The 25,287-nt window shown below is 34.8% G+C and overlaps 1 long non-coding RNA gene across 1 annotated transcript in view; it reads left to right on the forward strand.

Annotated features, from left to right (window-relative positions):
- The window catches only part of LOC144380589 (uncharacterized), a 268,334-nt gene extending 255,323 nt beyond the window's left edge, over positions 1 to 13,011 (forward strand). Inside the window, exon 4 of the long non-coding RNA XR_013444796.1 lies at positions 12,921 to 13,011. This is a non-coding gene — a long non-coding RNA (uncharacterized LOC144380589). The remainder of the gene's footprint in view (positions 1 to 12,920) is intronic.
- The last annotated feature ends 12,276 nt before the right edge of the window (positions 13,012 to 25,287 follow it).

Raw genomic sequence — 25,287 nt, forward strand, 5'->3', positions numbered from 1 at the left:
AAGTTTTGACCAGAAGCAGAATAGAGAAACATCATTACTTATCTGCATTTATTTATTTATTTGTTTGAGAGAGACAGAGTGCGTAAGTGGCGGAGGGGGTGGGTAGAGGGAGAGGGAGACAAGCAGACTCCCCACTTGAGCAGGGAGTCCGACATGGGGCTCAATCCCAGGACCCCAAGATCATGACCTGAGCCGAAATCAAGAGTCAGACACGTGAGTGACTGAGCTACCCAGGTGCCCCTGCATTTATTTTTGCAGCTTCTCTAGCAACAATGACCATGTAATCCTGTTGAAATAAAAATATCAAATGAAAAAATACATTTTAAAGTGAGTAAAATATTGGATTATCACTTTTTGTGATCTTACATAGGGTAATATCTTCCACTTCAAGTGTCCTTTTATGCAACCAAAAGAAATCACTAATAATAAAAAGAACAATAGCACCCTCCAATTATTCATCACTTCCAAGGGCTCAGGTACTGTGTTTCATGCAGTTATATAGATTGTCAAATTTTATTTACCCCACAGTGATTTGTAACAGAAACTACTATTACTATATTATAGAGTTGTTGAAAAGATAAATGCTCACATATATGATTTAATCATGTAAACTGATAATCAGTATATAAATTGAAGGGGCATAGTATCCTGAAAGTGTTTTACCGTATAACAATACATGATAATATGCTGTATGCTTATGCAGGGGCCTACATATTTACCACTTAATAAGAAAATAAAATCATCCTACTAACTTTTTGCCTTTAACTCTCGCTTCCTTTTATTCTTCCACAGTGAAGACTCACTAGTAAGTTTAGGTTTTACTAATAGGTTCTACAGTGCACACTAAGCAGGTTACCTGAGAACCTTTATCATAGTTGAGATATAAAACCCAGTTATATAAGAAAGGGACTGGCTGGGTGAAGAAGAGGGAATCAGTGCTAGAAGTATATCTACTGTCTAATTTGTTCTGTGTGACAAAACATAGTATTAGCTGAATATGATTTATTGAAACAGGAATTGTTTAAAATAATACAAAGCTTCAAACACATAGGTGATACTAGAACTATCTACCCAGAAAAAGCTAGAGAATCATCAGAAAAAAATAATAAATTACAAGGTAATTCAGAAAAGTGTACAGAGAGAGAAGAGGTATAAAATATTTAGTAGTAATAATTTTTTGTAAACGACAATAACAAAGCCACTTACCAGAAAGAAAAGGCAAAATACTCAGAAATAGGTGAATCATGATTTGTTAAAACCTATGTAACTTTAGATGGAAATAATCATCTTCCTGGAAAGGATGAATCTTGGTGAAACTGGGTTGATTCCTGTATAACTAGTTGATCTTTTGATACTTAAATTAAAATTCCAATGTGTCTTTATTGCTTATTTGAAAAAAAGTTATTTGATGAAATATTACCTATATGAATATGGTTAGGGTTAGTCAAGATAAACCACTGAAAAAAAAAAAAAACAAGAATAAAAACCTCTGATATATTAGGTAGGAAATCATGTGGCAAAATTGCAAGGAATAAAAGGGTGGGTCTGGTTCAAAATTTGGAAAGCGAGAGAGAGACCTCAGTGGGAGAAGACCAACATGTAAAATAGTACTGAATGAAATTCACAGGAAGGTTAGCACTGATTAAAGAAGTATAGCATGAAAGGTATGTGTTTATGAGGGTTGAGGATTATTATTTTTTATTATGTAAGTTGGCATTTTCCATTAAGCAATGTGAGAAAGGGTTACCCTTGCTATTTATAATATCAATGTGACAAACATACACATATATAAATATATACAATGTATTTGTGTATGAGTGCGTGCTTGTGTGTGTTAACCATAGAACAGACTCTGAATGTAGAACTTTAAAACAATCACTTTTGCATTCTATAAAAATACGATAATTGTTGGGCGCCTGGGTGGCTCAGTCATTAACCGTCTGCCTTTGGCTCAGGTCATGATCCCAGCGTCCTGGGATCAAGCCCCGCATCAGGTTCTCTGCTGGGCGGGAAGCCTGCTTATCCCTCTCCTACTCCCCCTACTTGTGTTCCCTCTCTCTCTGTGTCTCTCTCTGTCAAATAAATAAATAAAATCTTTTAAAAAAATATGATAATTGCTCTGAAATTAAATAGTGAGAAAAGGAAAATTATTATTTTTACTTAATCAATACATATCAAGCAAGGTGCTTAGCAACTATATATAGGTGTTGTAAATATATATCACTCAAAAAATCCAAGCAAACCACTAAAAATTGAGGTCTACCAGTAAAACACTTCAGTAAGAAAGACAGAGAGCAGGAAAAATTAATGGCACCCCAAAGACATCAGAGGGGGAACTAAGGAGAGATAAAAAATGATGATGTTTTTAGTAAAAATTCAGCCCCAAATGCCAGGCTTACCTCTGGGTTTCTGTTGGTTCACAAACTGGGCCCTACACGAGTAGGACAGGAAAAGATGAAGAAAGAGGCAGGCCACCCCAGATGTAGGTGGCAAGTTTAACCAGCAAGGGAACTTATCTGCAGGGTTTATCTTGGCAGTAGCAAGACGGATCTCTGGACCACCCACCAGAATCCTAAAAGTTTATATAAAAGCCTTAACTGCGTTCAGTCACGTCTACCATCCAAGTGGTCTCAACAACACATTGCTCTCTCAATGCAGCATCCTCAAATATGATTCCCACTATGGGAATGGTAGGCAGAGTGTACATTTCCAGGACAGGGGTGGGGGGAGCCTCCCATTGTCCTGGGTCAGCTCCTAGGTCAATCAGAGGTCATGTCCTCCTGATGACCTCCTCCAAATTTAGCTTTGGTTTTGTTTGGCAACATTAGTTGTTCTCATTGAGAAAGTTGGCCTAAATTACCTAGTCTGTGATTACTCCAAAGGAAAGTCCATATTTAGTGTTTCAGGTGGATTATGCTCACTTCATTTTCACAACAAATGTATAATCTATAAATTAAAATATATAATTCCCTATTAAATATTTTATTATGATTAAATACAGCGTAAAATGAACAAAGTATTTTGATGCTTTCATTGTGAAGCAAATCAACAAATAAAAAAGTTCTTTTGACTGTACAGGTAAGAATAATGTGTATATATAAATAAACATGAGTGGGTTTTTTAAAGCATGGAGTAGCGTGTGGAAGGATATATATCAGGATGTTTGCCATAAGTACACTGGGGTGCTAATTACAATCAGAAAGGCAATGAAGGACATTAATAATTTCCCTGAACCTAATTTTGTACTACGTCTCTAGGAACAATAACCAGATATTTTTTAAATAAATAAGTGTAGGAGAAAAAAGCATGTTTAATAAATATCTTAGGATCTTTACCTTTTTTCCAGCTTCATTGAGATATAGTTGAAAAATAAAAATTGTATATATTTAAGGTATACAATGTAATGTTTTACATTGTGAAATGATTATCATAATCAAGCTAATTAATCACAGTTACCATTTTTTAATCTGTGAGAACAATTAAGATTTATTCTCAGCAAAGTTCATGTATGCAATACAGTATTATTAACTTACAGTCACTGTGCTGTACATTAGATCTCCAGAATTTAATCATCTTATAACCGAAACTTTCTACTTTTTGACGAACATCTCCCCATTTCCTCAGCTCTCCAGTTCCTGGCAACCACCATTCTATTCTCTGCTTTTATGAGTTCAACTTATTTAGGTTCCACATATAAGTGAGATCATGCAGTATTTGTCCTTCTGTGTCAATCTTATTTCACTTAGCGTAAAGTTCTAAAGATTGATTCATGTTGTCACAAATGGCAGGATTTTCTTCTTTCTTGGCTGAATAATATATATCATATATATATATATCACAAACAAGATATCAAAATATTGGAGTTAGCAGACATAAATCGTAAAATAATTTTTATTTCTATGTCTAATATTACAAGAGAAAAACAATTCAAGAGAGAGTTAAAAACATAAAAAAAGTGTCGAATGGAAATTTTAGAACTAAAAACACAAACTTAATAGATGGTTTTAACCACAGATCAGAAACAGAAGAAAGGGAAACTAATAAACTGGAAGAAAATATCCAGACAGAAGCATGCAGACACTTCATTAAAGAGAATTAATGGATGACAAATGAACAGATGAAAAGATGTTCAACATCATTAGCCATGAGGAAAATGCAAATTAAGACTACAATGAGAGGTCATTATGCACTATTAGAACAGCTAAATTAAAAAACGATGAGGGGCGCCTGGCTGGTTCAGTCAGAAGAGCAGGTAACTCTTGATCTTGGGGTCATGAGTTCGAACTCCACACTGGGTGCAGAGATTACATAAAGACAAATAAATAAATAAATAAAACTTTAAAAAAAACAGTGATGCTATCAAATGCTAGTGAGGATACAGAGAAACTGGATCTCTCATATATTGCTGGAGGGAATGTAAAATGGTACAGCTGCTCAGGAAAATAGTTTGGTAGATAATTTTAAAACTAAATATACACTTACCACATGACTCTTGGATTGTACTCCTCAGCGTTTATCCCAGAGTAATAAAAATTTGTCTGCAAAAAGGTTATACATGAATGTTCATAGCAGCTGTATTTGTAATAATCAAAAAGTGGAAATAGCACAGATTTCTATAATGCATGAATGGTTAAACAAACTGGTACATTCATACTATGGAGTGCTACTCAGCATTAAAAATGAATGAACTGGAGCGTTTGGGTGGCTCAGTTGGTTAAGTGTCTGACTTCGGTTCAGGTCATGATTCTGGGGTCCTGGGATTGAGCCCTGAGTTGGGCTCCTTGCTCAGTGGGGAGTCTGCTTCTTGCCTTCTCCCTCTCCCTTTGCCCCTCCCCCCACTCATGCACTCTCTTTTTCTCAAATAAAGTCTTTAAAAAAATGTTTTAAAAATGAATGAACTACTGATACACATGTTAAATAAGCTTAAGATTATTACACTGAGTGATAAAATAGAACTTCAAAAGATTACATATTTATGACTCCATTTCTATAACATTATCTAAATGAAAAAAGAGTTGAGATAGAAAACAGATTCCCAGGTTTGGGGGATGGAGGTGGGTAAAAAGAGTGTGTCTATAAAGGTGAGTAAGATGGAGTTCCTTTGTGGTGATGGAATGGTTATGTATCTTTATTGTAGCAGTGGATACACAAATCCATATATGTGATACTACTTCATAGAACTTACATACATAGAGAGAGAGAGAAATGAGTGCATGTGATAACTATTGAAATCTGAATAAAGTCTGTAGTATAATTAATGTCAATTTCCTGCTTTTGATAATGCACCATGGTATGTAGGACATTATCACAAGGAAAAGCTGAATGAAGAATATGTGGGTACTCCTTGTGCTATTTTTACAACTTCTTGTGAATCAAAAATTATTTCAAAATATAAAGTCAAATAAAATTAAATAATGACAAAAATAACTAAAACAATTATGATTATTTGTTAGTATTAATAAATGGATAATTTCATGTGAACCTCACAACAATCCTATGATTTAGAAAATATTAATTCCATGTCACAAGATTACCATGAGGTGTCAATGAGAATGTTCTTTTGCAAGACTAAAAGCAACATAGTAAGATAAGCCATTATATTATCACAATATATCTCAAATTTTGGAACACATTCCCTATAAAAGTGTGCACATACATGCACACACACTTTTACATACACATACACAAACTGAAGCACAATATATAGAAACACCCTTACTATATGCAATGAAATCTCTTTTATTCCTTTGAATCCTCTTTTATTCCTTTAAAAAATAAGGTCACTTAAGTCCATTGATGTCACAATTCATAAATAGCTCCCAACCTATTTTTTGAAAATCACTAATCTAGAAAAATGTCCACACTGCTTGTTTAAGATAGAAAATGATTTGCAGAAAAATGTGTATAATATTGTTCTGTATTTTACCGATTAAAAATAAGATTGGTGGAGGCTGGAGAAAGAGTGCATGGGACCTTCTAATACATTTTTTGCAACTTCTTGTCTGCGTATTTATTTCAAAATAAAAAGTTTTCAAAAGTTTTAAAATCCAGAATGCCTGGGTGTCTCAGTTGGTTAAGTATCTGCCATAGGCTCAGGTTGTGATCTTGGGGTCCTGGGATCGAGCCCCATGTCAGGCTCCCTGCTCAGTGGGGAGTCTGCTTCTCCCTCTTTCTGCCCCTCTCCACCACTCATTCTTTCTCTCTCAAATAAATAAATTAAAATTAAAAGTTTTAAAACTCCATAAAAATGAAAAGAAAAAAGGAGCTATACATTTTCACACACGTTGGTAGGTGCTTTATTTTTATTTATTTATTTATTTTTAGATTTATTTTTTATTTGAGAGAGAGACAGATAGCGACAGAGGTAGCAAGAGAGATAAAGTGAGAGAGCACAAGCAGGGAGGAGAGGGAGAAGCAGGCTCCCCGGTGAGCAGAAAGCCCTATGTGGGGCTCGATCCCAGGACCCTGAGATCATGACCTGAGCCGAAGGCAGATGCTTAACGACTGAGCCACCCAGGCGCCCCTAGATGCTTTATTTTTAAAATGCAAATTGTTGAATGATAAAAACAATGTAGTAAATTTAGTTTAAAAGTTTAAAAGATTATTAATTTTTCATCATGTATCTTTGCCTTACTTCACTGTTTAGACTGAAATGTATTCATGTTAATCAAAATCAATACAGCATAGATCAAAAATGAAAATAAACAAACTCCAGAAGATACAACTTCCCCTACCATTAAAATAAGACAATAATTTATGCTCTTATATTACTAAATAGTACAAAAACAATCTTTATTTAGTTTTTATATCCTTGATGGGTAGAGTGCTTCAAAACTTCATGTAGATTATCTCATGGAAACTTCAAAAAAATTGGCATAAAAAAAACCACAAAAAAATTAGCATTGAAATTCATCTTTTTTTTAAGTGTTCTCCGTGCCCAGTGTGGGGCTCAAACTCACAACCCTGAGATAAAGACCTGAGCCAAAATCAAGAATCGGACACTTAACCGACTGAGCCACCCAGGCACCCAGGCATCGAAATTATTATTAATTCTACCCCATTAATTTGTTGTGAACATTGAATGAGATAATATGAGAAAATATTTTTGTAAACTACCAAGCAATATTAATATAGAAGCAATTATATTATTCTAACATTTGATTCCCTAACAAAAAGTTTTCCTAATACATATTTATTTTCTATTCAGAACTGAATTATCTACCTGCAGGATATATTTTGATGCTCAATTAATTTAAGTAATTCAATTAATTAGCTATTATTTAAACCCACCATTATATTATTATTTTAGTAGAAAAGATTGTGACTTGTTTTCAAGGTGATTGCCAGAGCAAACTTGGATATGTTGGCAATCAAATCACTTCAAATTGATCCCCAAATACAGGTCAACATCCAATATCTAAAAAGTACATATTGGGGCGCCTGGGTGGCTCAGTCGTTAAGCATCTGCCTCCGGCTCAGGTCATGATCTCAGGGTCCTGGGATCGAGCCCCACATCGGGCTCTCTGCTCAGCGGAAAGCCTGCTTCTCCCTCTCCCACTCTCCTTGCTTGTGTTCCCTCTCTCGCTGTGTCTCTCTCTGTCAAATAAATAAATAAAATCTTAAAAAAAATAAAAAATAAAAAGTACATATCAAGAATGATGCAAACTGCTAAACTGGTGAATATAATTGTTTTAAAATTAGTCTCTTGATTTCTAAGCAAACAAAACACCTTAGGAAAAGGCAATAAAATAAAAAAAATAAAGAGTATTACAACAAAAAATAATACCCCAAATTCCTAAGATTAGACTTAAATATTGTTAAAATATTTGAGAGGAAGAAAATCTCACTGAAGAGTCGAAAAGAAGTTTAATAAAAATGGCCAATTGCACATATCAGAAAAGGAGACAGCTCTGTGTTGGAAAGATCTTGCATTTTCTTTAACTAATTTAGTCATCCCAGAATAAAACACTGTTATGAATTTATCAAATTAACACTTGTTAAGTGGAGCACAGGGGGCCAGATCACAAGAGAAATTGAAATAGAGAAGTTTATTATTTACAGGTCCTGGAGGAAGTACCCAACACACCTCAAGGGGCCACACAGGGAGATCAAGGTAGAGTGTAGTCAGAGGGAGAGACAGGACCTGGGGCACATGTCTTTATTAGGGTCCATGGGCGGGGTCTTTTGGGGATTTCTGGGCTAAGGCTGGATTGGTCAATTCAAACTAAAAGAATGAAGTTTTGGTAAGCCTCATGGTTGTCTTATCTAAGGGGCACATAAGGGGAAAGCTCTAGGAGACAGGGGAGACTGTTGTTGCTTGCATGAGGGGCTAGTATGTATGTGCTATGTATGTCATTCAGGTACGTCAGTTTAAAATCACTGCAAGCTGCTTGGCCAAACAAGATGGATCCCGAGGCCGCGATGCCAAGCTCAACTTTAGACAAAAGCCCAAAGTGACATTTTCATAAATATGGGAAGCAGATGTTTATGTTAACATCTAAAAGTAACTGGGTGGAATATTTAATGAAATCCTTAAAGAAAGAGGGTATAGCAGGCATATAAAACACCAGATCCTCAATGGTACTATAATGCTATAGTAATGAAACCTCGGGGCCCTGGCTGGCTCAGTTGGTAGAGAGTGCAACTCTTGATCTCTGGGGACGTGAGTTCAATGCTCATGCTGGATGTAGAGATTACTTAAAAAAAAATAAATAAGTAAATAAATTAGTAAAATAAAATGCTACAGTAATGAAACCTTGAGCTAGTGGCCTAATTATTGAGAAAATTCAATAAACTGAATTGAGAGTTCAATTGCTCTCACATAAGGTAGGTATTTAACAGAAATAAACATCCACAGATATATTGTCGATTTATAACATACTCAGACTCAGTCCACCTATGTTAAAATTTGAATTTAAAAAAAGACATCAATTACTTTCACCTAGATGGAGTTCATGGTGAGTTATTTAATGAAAAAGATGTATTATGTGAGATTAATTCCACTTGATAAAATGCTATTTTGTTTCAAGGTCTCCCATGAGTCACAGAATCAGGATGTAGACATAGTCAAACTCTATAAACTCCCTTGGAAAATCATTCCAAATTGATTACCTGAAAGCTCAGTGCTGAACAGCCCAGCTAAAGGACAAGTGTTGAAGTTAGTGAAAAAAACACACTGCAGAATGTGTACAGTATGATCCCATGTTTCCAGGAGCTGCCAAGGCCAAACTCTGTGGACTGGCTTTAAAAAGAAAGAGAAACATAAATGTCATCATAACAATATTTGAGTGGGGCGCCTGGGTGGCTCAGTTGTTAAAGCGTCTGCCTTCGGCTCAGGTCATGATCCCAGAGTCCTGGGATCGAGCCCCGCATCGGGCTCCCTGCTCAGCGGGAAGCCTGCTCCTCCCTCTCCCACTCCCCCTGCTTGTGTTCCCTCTCTCTCTGTGTCTCTCTCTGTCAAATAGATAAATAAAAATCTTAAAAAAAAAAATATTTGACTCTATACAAAGACATGCCTAAATACATGCAATTTTGGAGTATTATATATTGTTCTAAATGTGGCAAATTTTGAATAAAATGAACTAAACAACAATGATTAAAGAAGAAATATGGAAATGAATGGTGAGTGGAGAAGGTATTACTTTTCTCTTTATTATGTCATGTTGCCAGGTATTATTAGTAATGGTGAAAAAGAATTTACAATATTATTAAGAAAATTATTATAGGAAAAAACAAAAAGAATTGGTGCCATAGACCAGTTATTTGACATGGTATTACAAACATGAAAAATAACAATAATAATGATAATCATTAACACTTAAAGTTTACTTATGTATCTGGCAGAGAGCCTAGTGTTCATATGTAGATTATCAGGATTGACCCTTACAACAATGTTATGTTCTAAAAATATTATGAATTGTATATCACAGAATCGTCAAGAGAATTCAATGACACAACATATGTAAGCACCCTTTTGGAATCTGAGAAGTAACAACAAAAAAAAAAAAACGGTTTTATTATCATAAAATTTAATTTCATAAAAAATACAAATTTAATAATCATATTTGATTTCCTATTTAGAATTAACTTTTCCACCTATGAGATATGAAGTTGCGCTAGGTTGTTAGAGTCCCTAAAATAAAAGTGCTGCTTAACTTGTTCATATGATTATTCATGAAATATTGTGATTATGATGATGTAATGTGCAGTCTGGTTTTAATACCCCAATGCCCCAAACAAATATTATTATTAATCACTCAAAACCCCAAGAACATCCACTGAAAGAAATCAGTAATATAATTTGGTAAGAGAAGTAGTATTTAAGGAAGTAAATACAATTAATGGCTTCCCTATGTATTGGCAAAAACCTTTTGAAAACATTTCGTAAAAGAAACTACAACAGGAAGAAAAAAGTGAAAAATGCCAATGAATAAGTTTAAATGTGTACATGTCCTGGTTGTATATAAATACTGTCCTCTGTGTGTGTGTTTACACATGCAATAGATTTTGGATGGAAAGAGAATATACTGAAAAATAATCAAATTATAATTTGAAAGTGATTTTGAGGGCGCCTGGGTGTCTCCGTTGGTTAAGCGTCTGCTTTCAGCTCAGGTCATGACCTGGGGTCCTGGGATCGAGCCCTGTGTCGGGCTCCCTGCTTAGTGCAGAGCCTGCTTCTCCCTCTGCCCCTTCTCCCACTCGTGCCTCTCAAATAAATAGATAAAATCTTTAAAAAAAAAAAGAAAGTGAGAAAAAGTGATTTTGTTTTTTAGATATAGGACATAGTGTTGTTATAGTCCATATGCAAGAGAAAACAAGTGGGAATACATATAAGAAACCTAATAAAGAATGCCAGTGGACAATATATGATACATTAAACTGTACTATAAAGCTACAATAATTAAAACAACCAACAAAGATGATCAATAGCTAAAATGGATATGGGAAAATAAGGGGTGCCTGGCTGGCTCAGTCAGTGGAACATGTGACTCTTGATCTGGGGGTCGTGAGTTCAAGCCCCACATTGGGTGCAGAGGTTACAAAGAAAATAAATTTTTTTATAAATAAATAAATAAATAAAATGGGTATGGAAAAATTCAACAGTTGCAACTCACTTCTCACCATTAAATTGGATGCATTATACACATCTTTTATTTTTATTTTATTTATTTTTTTATTTTTTAAGAGAAAAACAGATTTTATTCATATGCATTATACACATTTTTTAAAGGTTGTACATGAAAATATCCAAAACCTAAAAATCTACTAACCCATAAATTCATTCATAATAATTTGTTGAATGAAGAAAACAAGGAGCAGATGAGTTTATAAAATATGACTCCCTTTTTGTGAAACAAATAAAAAGTAAATGTAAAAACAAGTCCCTATGTTTATGTATTATGGATGAGTATATATAACTTTATGGGAGAAAAATTATGAGGAAAAATTCTTACATGCTATAATGGTTAAGGCTTCCACTGAGTAAGTTTGATAATTAGGTGAAAGTATCACTATATATTCACCAGTGCAACTCAACCCATTCATTATGTATCAGTTGTGTAATGTGAAAACAATAAAATAATATTAATGACTTAAAGAAGTTAATTCCAGTACTTTGGCTCTATACATATTTTTATAAATATACATTATTTCCAAATACCAGAGTTATTTTTAAAAGTTATATGAAACACTAATTACCCACATCACATGTATTACCTTTTAAATGTTTCTATTAAAAAAAGCTATTAGCAACCAAGTTAATTGTTAATTGGTTTCTTGATCCACTAAGTGGGACATTGAAATAGAAAAATTATGGGTATTAAGATAAAAAAAATAATAGTGGAAATGTGTAAGAGTAATCCTGTACTTTTTCCTAAGAGATTTTATTTATTTATTTGAGAGAGAGACAGAGAGAACATGAGCATGGGTAGGGGTAGAGGGAGAGGGAGAAGCAGGCTCCCCTCTGAGCAGGGAACCAGATGTCGAGCTCCATCCCAGGACCCTGGGATCATGACCTGAACCAAAGTCAGACACTTAACTGACAGCCACCCAGGCGTCCCAGTAATCCTGTACTTTTAACATCAAAACAGCAATAACAAAATAGAATTACATTTGAACATTTGTTAATACAGAGTCTTGTTGCTAAAATGCAGTTAAAATTGTAAAATGGATTTCTGGAAAGAGATTATTAGAGTTTTTACTATATAAATTTGCTCTATTTCACTGACTCACAATAAATAGAGATAATACATTTAAAAAGAAGAATAAATGTAGACCACCTAATCTCCCACAATCCCATGTCTTCCTAGTGTTGAAAGAAGATGATAACACTATTTCATATTACTAATAACTATATATACATTTTTCATTAAATGTTACTTAATGTTTACTTACCGATTAGAGTTCCTGGTGCTTTCAAATAGATTACTTTATTGACCTCTCACAATCAATCGGAGACTTGGACACTATAATTTTATGCTACAAATTTGTCATGAGCATGAGTAAGGAAACTTGTAAAAATAGTTTTGTGAGCTTTAAAACAACATACACATATAAGCAACTGTATTATCTTATCATTCAATTCATTAACAAAATATATTTAAGAAATGCTGAATCTGTACCTAAAACTTATTAGCAAGTATGTAACTGGACTAAGTCTATCACTAGCTAACATTTTTTAAAAAGATTTTATTTATTCATTTGAGAGAAAGAGAGAGAGAGATGAGAGAGCACACACAGAGGGAGAAGCAGACTCTCTGCTGGGCAGGGAACCTGATGTGGGACTCAATCCCAGGACCAGGGGATCATGACCCAAGCTGAAGGCAGACACTTAACAGACTGAGCCACCCAGGTGCCCCTATTCTCCAGTTAACATTAAGTTCCACTATTAAACTCATTTCTTGCAATTGTTTGGCTTTCAGGTAACCACCAAGGCAACCCTGGATGAGTTGGCATCAAAGTCACTACAAACTTGTTTTATGAGGCCCTGGATGCCAAAATACAGAAGAATATCAACGGTCTAAGAGGCACATATCAAGCATAATCCCAAAATACATACCACCTGAATTGGCTGAAAGAACAGAAGGCACATATTTTTTTGTGGTGATGTGTATGAAGGATTTTTTAAAATTGTGATCCTTGAAAGAGAGCTATTATTATTCAACTTGGGAAATCTAGCAATTCATGCTGAAAAAAAATTGAGAACTTATAGCTTGTTCAGGAAGGAAATAGGCAGACAGAAATTATATAATAACCAATAGCTTTTCCAATTACCAAAATTAATCTGTCAGTAATGAAAATGGAAAAACAAAAAAAACCCCACAAAAAACAAAAATGGAGAGATATAATCTAAAATTGTAAGAGATGGACTTATCAGGTATTTTCAAGTGCAAAAAAACTTCCACAGGAAGATAAAAAAAAAGAAATTTGGAAAATAGTAATAAACACACATGGAGAGAAAAGGCTTACTATTGTAAAGTTGTAAATATTTCATGAAGTACTTACAGTCATTTTAGAATTAAAAGTTCTAACATAAGCTAATGTAATTTTGGTGAATTTAATAAAGTGAGATAATGATAATGTCCAAAAATAAATTGGTGACATATGACATAAAAGCAATGCGTAAGTAGAATAGGAAAAGCAATTGAATAATAGGATCCTCATTACTATAATGCTATAATAATTTAGACAAACTGCTGCTGGCTCAATCATTGGTAATTGCAAGTTATTTGAGAGATAGATGTAGCACAAAGTTGATATTTGGGAGAAAACACATAAATCCTCAATTTAAAGCATATACCTCAATTTAGTCCACATGGGTTAAAATTTAAATTTCATAATATGCAAACATTTCAAACATTGATCCATAGAAGAATCTGACTTAGACTTCTGTGATGTACTTCATTTTGGTAGTGTAATGAAAAATGAAAAAAAAAATCATACAATAATCCCCATTAAAAAAAAGATTCCCCAAAACAGTACCTTACAGATTGTGTGTATGTGTGTGTATGTATGCATATATTGGGATTCTTCTGAGCATACAGAAAAGTATGGAGAAGATCCACTAAACAATTTACATTATTTATAAGAGGACTGGAGAAATATATAGGACTGATGGGAGATCATCATATTTTCATTTTTATCTTTACATTGTTTACTATTTAAAATTAGCAGACATTCCTCTTTCAATAAGACACAATTTAAAAAGAAAATACAAAAAAATGTTTAAAAAAATAAAAAGAAAATACAATGCTGTTAAAACTGAGAGGAAACTTTGCTTAACCGTTCTGTAACTAACAAGAAATATACTTAGGGATTTTATGTGGATGACCTTGCTTAATCTTCCCACACAAAAAACGGAGTGTAGTTGTTATTTCTACAACACAGATTTGTCAGGGTGATTAAAGAAATTAATATATGAGAAAATTATCACCGAAAGACTTTATAATGCTCAGGTCCATCCTTAAAAATAAAAGAACTATAAAATAAAAATAAAAACATTTTTACTGGGAACCTAAGTGGTGCTGTTGGTTGAAGTGTCCTACTCTTGGTTTCAGCTCAGGCATGATCTCAGGGTTGTGAGACGCAGGCCCACATTGGGCTCTGCACTAAGCATGGAGTCGGCTTGAGATTCTCTCTTCTCCTTCTGCCCCTCCTGCTTGTGCACTCTCTCTCTCTCCCCCAAGATAAATAAATAAATCTTTAAAAAACACATTTTCACTACTGGCTTTTGATTTATGAATTGTTTCTATTAATTACATTATGAACCTCCAATTTTGCAAAGTACCGTATATACGATCATCCTCAGTTTACAAAAAAAGACAATAAAAATCTTATCTGTGGAATATTTGAATACATACAGGTATATGTATTTTTAAGTTTCTTTGAGCAAAAGAAGAGTTAGGAAATCTATCACAGTTGTTAATATTTCTTAATAAAAAAAGTGTGAGACACCTAAAGTTGGTGTAGGTAGGAGGGCAATTGCTAATTTTTATTACATATCCTTAGCTAGTTGCATTTCAGATGGTGAAAAGGAGCTATTTTGTTATTCAAAATAATCAATAGAGATACAAAGAAATAAAAAGAGGGGCGCCTGTCTGGCTCAATTGGAGGAGCATGCGACTCTTGATCTCAGGGTTGTGGGTCCAAGCCCCATGTTGCGTGTAGAGATTACTTAAAAATAAAATCTTTAAAAAAATTTAAAGAAATAAAAAGGAAAGATTCTATAGGCAAATCATTTAATGCAGAAATTTAAAAAAAATTTTAAAAGTCACTTAACTTCTAGAAACCATAAGTTTTCTATAAACCAAAGATATTAACTATATTTAATATTAAAATTGGACAATGGTAACAGCAATAGTTACAATTATTAAGATTGAAGGACTACTTACATGGCAGGCTGACTGGTATTTGTGGATAATCTCACTTGAACCTTGTACAAGTTCCATGATACAGACAGTACTAATTCTGAGGATCAGTTTCTTTTGGAAATTGAGAAGAGTTAAAAACAAGCTATTAAGTTATCATGTTTGCTTCAAAGCCAAAATACACATTTAATTATGTTTTTAAAAAGATTTTATTTATTTTAGAGAGAAAGCACACAAGCAGAGAGGGGCAGAGGGACAGAAAGGGAGGGAGAGGGAAAGGGAGAGAATCTTGAAGCAGACCCCCCATTGAGTGCAGAGCCTGACTTGGGGCTTGATCCCACAGCCCCAAGATCATGACCTGAGTCGAAACCAGGAGTAGGACACTTAATCGACTGAGTCACCCAGGCACCTAAATATGTTTTCTTGATATTCTCTTTAGAAGTCAATTATCTATATATCAGGATGTGATTATCTGAAATAATCCTTCATATTAGCTATGATTAACCACTGCTACTCAATTAATTGTCATTTTATGCCTCAAGGTCTCAGATGAAACTGAAGTTCAAGAGACTGCCACAGGCAAACTCTATGAATTGGCTTCCATGTGACTCTAAAATGACCATGAAGACCAGAATTTTAGCAGAGAGGTGAAGATCCCAAGTCTTACCGCAGTATGGGGTAAGGAGCGGTTAGGAACCCCAATCTCTAAGGCATGAACACTGCCTGAGTTGATCTGTATTATTGTACATGTAATTTGCTGATTATGGTAATGTATTAATCATCTAGTAAATCAAAGAAAATACAGTACAGAATTATGATCTTTGATAAGATAATTTGGTAGAAGAAGCAGTTTTGTTCATTTGTTTGTTTCTAATATATTTTTTATTAAGTTAACTCTATGCCCAATGTGGAGCTGGAACTCATGACCCTGAGATCAAGAGTCACGTTCTCTACCAGCTGAGCCAGATAGGTGCCCCAAAAGCAGTTTTATCAAGACATAATTTTTATACCATAAAATTCACCCATTTTAATAATGTACAATTTAAAGATTTTTAAAAATTTTTTAAAGATTTTATTTATTATTTATTTGACAGGGAGAGAAAGCACAAGCAGAGGCAGAGGTAGAGGGAGAGGCAGACTCCCTGCTGAGCAGAGAGCCCTTCGTGGGGCTCAATCCAAAACCCTAGGATCATTACCTAAGCTGAAGGCAGACACTTAACAGACACCCAGGCACCTCCAATTTAAAGATTTTTAAGAAATTTATAGTGTTGGATAAATATCAGCACAATCTAATTTTAGAGCATTTCCATCACCCCAAAAAGCTGTGTCATGTCTGTTTGCAATCAACTTCTGTTCTTAATCCCTACTCCCAGCCCAAGGCAACTAGCAAGTTACTTTTTTCCTTTATAGATTTTTCATTTCTGGACATTTTACATAAATGTCATCAGATGTATCAATCCTATTCCATTGACCTATATATGTCAATCCTTCTGCCAGTACCACTCTGTCTTGATTATTGTAGATTTATAGTAAGTTTTAAAATTGGTCAGTGTAAGTCTTTGGATATTGTTCTTTGTTTTATTTTTTATTTATTTTTAAAGATTTATTTATTTATTTGAGAGAGAGAGAGAGAGAGAGAGAGAGAGAGAGAGCATGTGCCGGGGGAGGGGCAGAGGGAGAGGTAGAGAGAGTCTCAAGCAGAGCCCTATGTGGCGCTTAATCTCATGATCCTGAGATCATGACCTGAGCTGAAACAAAGAGTAGGACCCTTAACAGACCACACCACCCAGGTGCTCCTTGTTCTTCTTTTAAATATTGTTTTGGCTCTTACAGGCCTTTTATTTTGCCATATGAATTTTATTTTATTTTTGAAGTTTATTTTTTTTTAATTTATCTCTACACCCAGCATGGGGCTCCCACTCATGACCCTGAGATTAAGAGTCACATGCTCTTCTGACTGAACCAGCTAGGTGCCCAAGTGCCATATGAATTTTAGAATCATCTTGTCAATATCTGTGAAAAAAGACAGCTGGGACTTTGATAGGGATTGTGTTGCATTTTCAGATCAATTAAAGAGTATTGCCATCTTAACATTATTGATTCTTCTGATTCATGAGATGTTCCTCCACTTACTTAAAACTCCATCAATTTCTTTCAGCAGTTTTAGTTTTCAGTGTACAAGACATGGACATTTTTGTTAAACATATTTCTCAATATTTTATTCTTTTTAATGATATTGTGAATGGAATTGATTTCTCCATTTCCTTCCTGGATTGTTCATTGCTAGTATTTATACATACTACTAATATTTTTATGTTGGTCTTGGTGCTGAGACCTTGCTAAGCTTGTTTATTAGTTGTAGTATTTTTGTGTGTGTGGATTCTTTAGGATTTTCTACATGCAGGATCATGTTTTCTGCAAATAAAAATAGTTTTAATTCTTCAATCTGGGTGTCTCTTATTTCTTTTTTTTTTTTTTTAAAGATTTTATTTATTTGACAGAGACACAGAGAGAGAGGGAACACAAGCAGGGGGAGTGGGAGAGGGAGAAGCAGGCTTCCCGCTGAGCAGGGAGCCCGATGCGGGGCTCGATCCCAGGACCCTGGGACCATGACCTGAGCTGAAGGCAGACGCTTAACGACTGAGCCACCCAGGCACCCCTCTCTTATTTCTTTTAACTACTTAACTGCACTGGTTAGAACCACTAATACTACTAGTAAGAGTAGTGTTGGTTTGTTCCCAATCTTAGGTGGAAGGCATTTAGTCTTTCACCATTATCTATACAATGTTGTTGCTAGGTTTTTTTGTGAATGCCAGTCCTTGCTATACATGATATTGCCCATCCTCTATCAGTAGACTTCTATAGCTTGTTACTCTGCGTTCTAGCCTGATGATGCGGGGTTTTTTCTGTTTTCCTGGTACATCCTGTCTTAAATCAGCCCAATATTAGGTTCTCATGGGTGAGGCTTTCTCAGCAATGTTGCCTTTCCTGCAGTCATAGGAAACCCCGAATGATCTGAGCCCAGATCATTGTTCTGTCCTTCACCCAGAAGTAGAGAATATTTTACTTTTTCTTTCACCCAGCTTTGGTGGGTCTTATTCTGTGTCCTAGGTAAAACGAGATTCCCTGTCCTTCTTCCAGAAGCTTAAGGCGTTTGTTCCATAGTGGAGAAGATTTTGGGCAGAGCTTCATGACTTTCTCTCAGCAATGGCTGCTCACCTCCTTCAACCTTTACCCCACTCTTTTTCATGCCTTTCATGGAGATCACCTTGCACATGTTTAAGAGCTGTCTCCCAGGGTTTCTATACTCTCAAGTAGTCTACATTCATTCTTTGCATTTCATTTAAAAAACACGCTAAAAAGATCTAGCTGAATATTTCTCACCTGCTTATCAATATGGTACTGGAAATTCTATCCAGCACAATAAAATAAAAACACAAATGTCATACAAATCAGAAAAGAAGCAATAAAATTGTCTTAATTGCAGAAAGCATGGTTTTCTACATGGACCCTCTGAAGAGAATATCCCAAAATCATCCTCTGAAAGTAATAAATGAATTTAATTAGGCCGCAGGATACAAGATCAACATACAAAAATCAAATGTATTTTGATATTCTAGCAGTGAACATGTAGAAATTAGCATTTGAAATACAAAGCATTATAATCACTTAATATGAAATACTTAGGTGTAAATCTAACAAAACATGTATGGGACTTGTATGCCGAAAACTACAAAATGCTAATAAAAAAATCAAAGAAGATCTAAATAAACGGAGAGACATATTATATCCATGAATTGGAAGTCACCATGACAAAAGTGTTGATTCCCCCCAACTTGCTATATGGGTTTTAGGTAATTCTGCTATACAGGTTTTAGATAATTCTTTTTTTTTAAACTAGATTCCACACCCAGCATGGAGCCTAATGCGGGGCTTGAACTCACAACCCTGAGATCAAGACCTGAGCCCAGATCAGGAGTTGGGCACTTAACTGACTGAGCCTACCTGTTTTAGGCAATTCTTATTAAAATACCAGCAAGATTTTTTGTAGATACAGACAAGATTATTCTAAAATCTTCATGAGAAGACAAAGGAACTAGAATAGCTAAAAAACATTCTGGAAAATAATAAAATGGGAAGAAATATTTTACCTAAATTCAAGGCATATTGTATAGTTATACTAATCAAGAGTATGTGGTATTGGTGGAGGGACAGACACAATGATAAATAGAACACAATAGAGAACCTAGAAATGACCCCCACCCAAGTATGGACAACTGATTTTTGATATAGGTGAAAAACCAATTCAATGGAAGAAGTATAGTCTTTCAATGAATGGTGCTAAACAAATTGGATAGCCATAGACAAAAAAAAAAAAAAAAAGGACCTAGACTTAAACTTCACAATTTATACAAAAATTAACTCATTTCAACCAAAATAACATAATTCATAATTCACATGGGTTTTAACTAGCTTACTTAATTGTTTGTGGTCATTAAGTTGTACAAAGTAAATACAAACAATAAGATTTTATTAAATCAATCTATTGAGGAGGAAATTCTTCACAGGAACTTTTAAGAGTTTCGGTTAGAATTATAGTCACAATAGTATGAAGTAATTTATGAGAATAATGAATTTAAGGAAATATATAATCTCAAAATTACTAGAGTCAGTTTTGTTTAAAAAAGGGAAATTATCAATAATGTTCTCCAAGAAAATTTATATATTTATAAAGGATTTCATAGAAACTGATAGTCTCAAATGTTTTTGAGTTTACAGATTATCATTCACTGACATAACAATACTGAATAGAATATTAAATGTGAACAGGTTTTCTCTAATATTCTTATAGATCTTCCCCATATTACCAAAAAGAATATATCTATTAATAGGATTATTGGGAATTACCTCCACGTGAACTTAATCATGTAACATTGGGCAATGTTCAGTCCTCTTGAATTCTTTCAGCATCTGGTTTCACTGGTATAAAATTAGGAGAAAAATAAGTGTGCCGTTATATATAAAAGTTTAGATAAGTTGTTTAAGGCAGATATTGATGTTTAAAATTATATATGCCTATAAATATGTCTATTTACTTAATTTGGGGTCATTTTAAGTCTGTAAAATATAACAAAATGCTCCAGTCACTATATAAATTATTCATTTTTACCACAAATAAGGTTTCAGTTGGATTAGTAAAGTTGTAATTCAGCTCCATATTCCTAATGTTTTCATTTATATTAAAAGCCTGCAATGAATTAGTAAAGACATTGCGCTTATTTAGTTAGGCAAAGCATGCCTACTTTTGAAAAGAATGTATGTGGAAATGGTGAGAAAAATTACCATTAAAGAGCACAGTCACATATTTCATAGGATAGTTATACCAAAATAGTATCTGTTGTTTATCTAAAGTTCAAATGTAACTGGGTATCTGTTGTTATCTTTTGCTGACTATGGCAAAACTACCATTGAGTAATACAGATTTAGGAAAACATACATTTGTTGTGAGCCATCAGCTACACAAATATTATGATGAACCTGATATTCCCAAATCTCCCTAGCAGTTAGATAGGAGAAACTGTTTTCTACTTGTGTCTCTTTGCTCAGAACATACTGGTTAACATTTAGAGCTGTTAACTACTAGGTATTGGGAATGGAGAAAATAGAAACATCATAAATATCTAGTCAACTTAGGTAGAAGGTAGATGAGCACAAGTTTTGGGGGGATTGTATGAAGCAGAAAAATACTATTTGATTCCTCAGGAAATAATATTTCAAAATTAGCCAGATGTCTCAAGAACTACATTGAGATAAGAGAAAAAATAAAAGATGATAACTAGTGCAAATAGAAAGAGTCATTTCTCATAGGGACTTATGTGTAGAAGAACAATTTGTCTTAGGGAATTAGAGAAGGAATAGGCAATCCATACATTCCCCTTGTGTCTTGCTCAGAGTTAAGAGGATTATAAATTTGCTTTCATCATTTTGGGACTTGAAATGAAATACCGTAACAGAGGATTTCTAGTATGAGCACATTAGTTTAAAGTCACTTATCTTCCTTCTCCTCTTGGAATTCACAAGGAGAATAAAGCAATGGAAATGCACACCTCTTATATGAAGCCAGGAACAGCTGAAACCCCAAATAATGTGAAGGTGTTAGGGCCGCCAAATGCAGTGGAGATAGGCCAGTAGTAGAGCCTGTAGTGAATAGAGAGGTTACAGCACACAAGCAGATATCAGAGGTATCTGACAATGAACAGTTCTTGAAATGAAGACAGGAGCCTGAGTTGAAACGAGTAAATCCCTGTGTGCACTAAGGGGAAATGTGTGCAGATGCTGGAGATGTGGTTTTGTCCTGAGAAGCATAAAGCAATCACATAGATTAGAAATTTTAGTTCAAGGAAATCTTTTAGAAGAAACAAGAAGAAATGGAAAAAGAAAAAAGAAGCAAAAATAGGTGCATTGATATGTTACTATCTGGACAATAAGAGTCCCAGAAAGATAGAAAAATGAAAACACAGAGAAGGTGGTAGTTGTAAAGCCAATAAAGATAAATTTCTCAGATTTAATGAAACATAAATGTAAACAAAATAGAAGAGATCCAGAGTATACTGAAAAAGGAGAAATAAATTAACACACACACATACTAGCATGCATTTTTTTAAACGTCAGAGAAAAGGAGGAAATTCTAGAAGCTTACAGAGAGACATAAAGCAAACCCAAGTCATACTAATATCATGTTTTTGAATAGCAGCACTGATGCAAGAAATCAAAGAAAAAGAATATAAAATTAAGCATATATTTATCCAAACTGTCATTGAAATATAAGTGCAAAATGAAATTATTCTCAGGCAAGCCCTAGAAGTTTTGTTACAAGACATTTACAGTCAAAACAGTTATAGATGAAGTAAATAAGAGAAGAAGAAATTCCAGGGGAGCCTGGCTGGCTCAGTCAGTTAAGTGTCTGACTCTTGATTTTGGCTCAGGTCATGATCTCGGGTTGTGAGACTGAGACCTGCATCAGGCTCCACACTGGGCATGGAGCATGCTTAATAATCTCTCTCCCTCTCTCTCTGCCCCCACCCCCCCAAAAAATTCCAGCAGCTGCTTAAGGACATATAGAAGAAAAGGTGATAAATTCTCAGGGTAAAGTTTGTTGTGGTAAAATGGATGAGCGAGAGCATGGGAGAGAATGAGAGAGAGAGAGAGAGAGTAAAAATAACCATAATTACACTAAAATAAAAGTCTATTAAACATCAACATGATGAGGGGGAATATGAATGATATGATAGTGTGACAGGTTGAAATACAGTATATCCCAGAATTGAGATATATGTGGTTTATAAAAAAACATACCTTAAACACAAGAACACATAATAGTTGAAAGTAAAAGCATGGAAAAAGACATATTAGGCAAAAACCAGCCAAAAGAAAGCTTGTGTAGCTATATTAACAAGAGATAAATAGTTAATTCAAAAAGAGGACAGGGATGGATGGAAACTTGGAAAATAAAAAACACTAGTGGAAGAAATGCTGAAATCCAAATAAAACTGGAGTTTTGTTCATAGTGATACACTCATGTTAATTTCTTAGATTTGAAATATGTATCATGGCAATGTAAGATGTTCACATTAGTAGAAACTGGGTGAAAATGTACTATATTTGCAACTTTTCTGTAAATCTAAAATCATTACCCAATAAAAACTGTGTTAAAACACAAAAAAATTCAAAATGGATCAAAGAATATAGGCATAATACAAAATATAACATAGGCGGGGCACCTGGCTGGCTCAGTCAGTTGAGCTTGCACCTCTTGATCTCAGGGTCATGAGTCAAGCCCCAGGTTGGATGTGGAGCCTACTTAAAAAAATTACATAGGAGAAAAACTTCAGGACCTAGGGCTTGGTGAAAAGTTCTTAAACATGACACCAAAAGTACAATCCATAAGAGAAAAAAATGACAAATTGGACTTTGTCAAAATTAAAAACTTTTGTTGTGTGTATGACCTTTTTAAGAGGATAAAATAAGCTACAGACTTAGAGAAGATATTTGAAAACCACATATGTGATGAAAGACTCATCTCGAGAATATATAAAGAACTCTGAGAACTCAACAGTAAAAAAAAAAAATCCATTGAGAAAATGGGAAAAGACATGAGACATTTCACTGAAGAGGAGATACAGGTGGCAAACAAGCTCACGAAAAGATAGCCAACATCAATGGACATTAGGGAAATATAAATTCAAGCCACAACTAGATCTCACTGTACACCTATTAGAAAAGCTAAAATATGGGGCGCCTGGGTGGCTCAGTCATTAGGCGTCTGCCTTCGGCTCGGGTCATGATCCCAGGGTCCTGGGATCGAGCCCCGCATCGGGCTCCCTGCTCTGCGGGAAGCCTGCTTCTCCCTCTCTCACTCCCCCTGCTTGTGTTCCCTCTCTTGCTGTGTCTCTCTCTGTCAAATAAATAAATAAAATCTTAAAAAAAAGAAAAGCTAAAATATAAAATAGTGACAATGCCAAATGCTGACAATGATGCAGAGAAATTATCTTTTATACATTGCTGGTGGAAACATAAAATGGTACAGCTGCTCTGGACAAGTTTGGTGATTTCTTAAAAATTAAACATACCTCACTTTGCACTTGCACTCCTGGGTACTAATCCCAGAAAAACGAAAACATATTTTTACACAAAATTTTGTACACCATTTCCTATAGCAGTTCTAATTGTAATAGTCCAAACTGGGAAACAAGCAATACATCCATCAATAGGTAAAAAGCTAGGTAAGTTGTGAAATTATACTCAGCAATTACACACCAACTTGGTCGGCTCTCAAGAGCATTATGCGGAGTGAAAAAAAGCCAATCTGAAAAGGTCACATATTGCATGATTCTACTCATATACCATTTTTAAAAATTGAAGTATAATTGACATACAATATCCTATTTGTTTCGGATATACATTGCAGTGATTCAATATTTTTTTAAGATTTATTTATTTATTTGAGAGAGAGAGAGAGAGAGAGAGTGAAAGATAGCAAAGGGGGAGGGTCAGAGATAAAAGGAGAGAGAATCCTTAAGCAGACTCCTTGATGAGTGTGGGCTTGATCCCATGACCCTGAGATCATGGCCTGACCCGAAATCAAAAGTTGGCTGCTCAACCCACTGAACCACCCAGGCACCCCTCAATATTTTTACACATTACAAAATGATCCCCACAATAAGTCTATTTACCATCTGTCACCACACAAAGTTATTACAATATTATTGGTTATATTACCTATACTGCACATTATTATATACCATTCTTGAAAAGATAAAGCTATGGAGATTGAAAACGGATTAGTGGTTTCCATGGGTTAGGTATGGTGGGGAATATGGGATGGTTGTAACTATAAAGCAATAATCTGAGGGAGATCTTTTGGGTTATGAAGCAGTTCTGTATTGACTGTGGTAGCCGGTACACAAATCAACACATGTGATTAAATGACATAAAACAATATACACATAGTACCAATGTGGAATCCTTTTTTCCCCCGGGGAAGGAAGGGAGGAAGAAGTGGCCAATGTTGCATTCTTTTTTTTTTTTTTAAAGATTTTTCATTTTATTTTATTTTTATTTTTTTTAAGATTTTATTTATTTGACAGAGAGAGACACAGCGAGAGAGGGAACACAAGCAGGGGGAGTGAGAGAGGGAGAAGCAGGCTTCCCGCCCAGCAGGGAGCCCGATGCGGGGCTCGATCCCAAGACCCTGGGATCACGACCTGAGCCGAAGGCAGACGCTTAACGACTGAGCCACCTAGGTGCCCCCGATGTTGCATTCTTAATCTTGATAATGTACTATAACTATGTAAGATGTAACCATTGAGGGAAATTGGGTGATGGGTGCATGACACCTTTCTGTACTATATTTCCTATTTCC

The sequence above is a fragment of the Halichoerus grypus genome, chromosome X, assembly GCF_964656455.1.
Source record: "Halichoerus grypus chromosome X, mHalGry1.hap1.1, whole genome shotgun sequence".
In the NCBI taxonomy this organism is placed as follows: Eukaryota; Metazoa; Chordata; class Mammalia; order Carnivora; family Phocidae; genus Halichoerus; species Halichoerus grypus.